This window comes from Carassius auratus, unplaced genomic scaffold (assembly GCF_003368295.1).
Source record: "Carassius auratus strain Wakin unplaced genomic scaffold, ASM336829v1 scaf_tig00041018, whole genome shotgun sequence".
Classification (NCBI taxonomy): domain Eukaryota; kingdom Metazoa; phylum Chordata; class Actinopteri; order Cypriniformes; family Cyprinidae; genus Carassius; species Carassius auratus.
This window is the reverse complement of record NW_020526627.1, coordinates 12,501-15,000: the sequence shown is the minus strand read 5'-3', so window position 1 is coordinate 15,000 and position 2,500 is coordinate 12,501.

Sequence of the window (2,500 nt, the reverse complement as noted above, 5' to 3'; positions counted from 1 at the left end):
AGAGTACATGACTGAAATAAGGAAAAGGTGGAGTGGAGAGATTTTTTATAACAATGGTGATGGGAGGCTGGGTAGAGGAGTTGCAATTTTAATAAAAGAAAACTGTGGGGTATCATGTAAAACAATATATAATGACATAGATGGGAAATGTATTGCGGTTGAAATGGAGTACGAGGAGAAAAAAGTTATTGTAGTTAATATTCATGCACCAACTGTAGAGAATGAAAAGAAGGAATATTTTAATGTATTAAGAGATTTTTTAAAAAAACATAAAGAAGTTATTATGATGGGTGATTTTAATACCGTTTTCAGTAAATTAGAAATTGGTGAGGGAATGGTTTTTAAAAATGATAAAGGAAGAAAAGAATTGAAATTATTAATGGAAGAAAATAATATGATTGATGTATGGAGAGAAAGAAATGAAAAAAAGAAAGAATATTCAAGGAGGCAATTAGTAGGGAATTTTATGTGTAAGACGAGGATTGATTTTATTTTGTGTACAAGGAACATTGAAGGATTTATCGGTAATATTAAATATGAAGAATCAAGCTTAAGTGACCATAAACCAATTTTTATGCAAGTAGACTGGAGTTCAGTGAAAAGAGGGCCGGGTGTATGGGTTTTAAATGTAGAGGTTTTGAAGAATGAGGCGTATGTTTTAAGTATTAAAGAAATTATTGAAAAAGAAAAGGAGAATGAAATGTACAGTGAAGATAAAAGGATATGGTGGGAAAATGTTAAATATTTAGTTAAAAAATTCACAATAAAATATTGCAAATTAATACAGATATGTAAGAGGAAGAAGGAGAGAGAAATAAGAGAAAAATTGGAAAAGGAATTAAATGAGAATGGGAAAGATATACAAAAAATAAAAGAATTGGAGGGAATATTGAAAGAAATGGAAGAGAAAAAATATGAAGGTGCAAGACTAAGAAGTAAAGCTAAATATACTGTGGAGGGAGAAAAATGTACAAAGTTTTTCTTTGATCTAGAAAAAATAAGAGGGAAAGCTAGAATGATTAAAGAAATAAGAGGGGAAAATGGTGTAGTGGTGGAAACAAATGAGGAAATATTAAAAGAAGTAAAAGCATATTATGAAAACCTGTTTAGTACTGAGGGGTTGAGGGAAGAAGAGAAATTTGAGTTACTGAATAAAATAGAAACAACAGTAGGAGAAATAGACAAAAAAGAGTGTGATGAAGAGATAAGAGAAGAAGAGATAAAAAGAGCAATAAGTGAATTAAACAAAAATAAAAGTCCAGGTATAGATGGTTTGGGGAGTGAATTTTATATCGTTTTTAAAGATTTTTTAACCAGTATTTTAAAAGAAGTGTATGAAGACATTTTTAAGAAAGAGGAAATGAATCAGAGAATGGGGATGGGATTATTAAAGTTGATATATAAAAGAAAAGGAGATAAAGTAGACTTAAAAAATTATAGACCAATTACAATGCTGAATACAGATCTGAAAATTTTAACTAAAGTTTTAGCTAACAGATTGAAAGAGGTAATGCCAACCATAATTAAAACAAATCAAGTGTATGGAGTTAAAGGAAGAGATATAGCGGACACAACTTTAAGTATAATAGATAGGATAAGATATATGAAAGAAAAAAACAAAAAAGGATATGTTATTAGTTTGGATTTTGAAAAGGCTTTTGATAGAGTGGAGCATGAATATTTATTTGGAATTTTAAGAAAGTACGGGTTTGGGGAAAATTTTATCAAGTGGATTACAATTATATATAGGGGAGCAATAACAAGAATACAGTGTAATGGTTTTTTAACTGAATGTTTTAAAATTACTAGATCAATAAGACAAGGATGTCCATTATCAGCGCTTTTATATTCTTTAGTTGCAGAACCATTGGGATTAGCTATTAAAATAGATGAAGACATAAGAGGGATAAACATTGAAGGAAGTGGGGGAAATGAAAAAATATTTCAATATGCAGATGATACAACAATAATAGTTAAAGATATAGAGAGTGTTAATAAAGTAATGGAAGTAGTACAGATGTTTTGTAGGGGATCAGGAGGTAAGATAAATGAAGAAAAAACAACATATGTGAGATTTGGAGGAGTAAATGTTTTAACAGATTATTTTCATTTTAAAGAAACAAAAGAAATAAGGATTTTAGGTGTTCTAATGGGAAAAGAAGAAAGGAATGTTAAAGAAAAAATGTGGGAAGAAATAGTAGGAGGAATTGAAAGAAGGTTAAATTTTTGGAAATTGAGGACTTTAAGTTTAAAAGGAAAGGTTTTAATTTTAAATGTGTTAATGCTGTCAAAGTTGTGGTATGTTTTATATGTGACTTCTATGCCAATGTGGGTGGAGAAAAGGTTGAAAAAATGTTTTTTAGATTTTTTATGGAATAGTAAACCGTCAAGAATTGCATATAGTACGTTAATAGGAGAAGTAGGGAAAGGAGGGATGGGATTAATTGATGTAGAACAGAGAAAACATAGCTTAAGAATTAAAATAGTAAAAAAATATCTG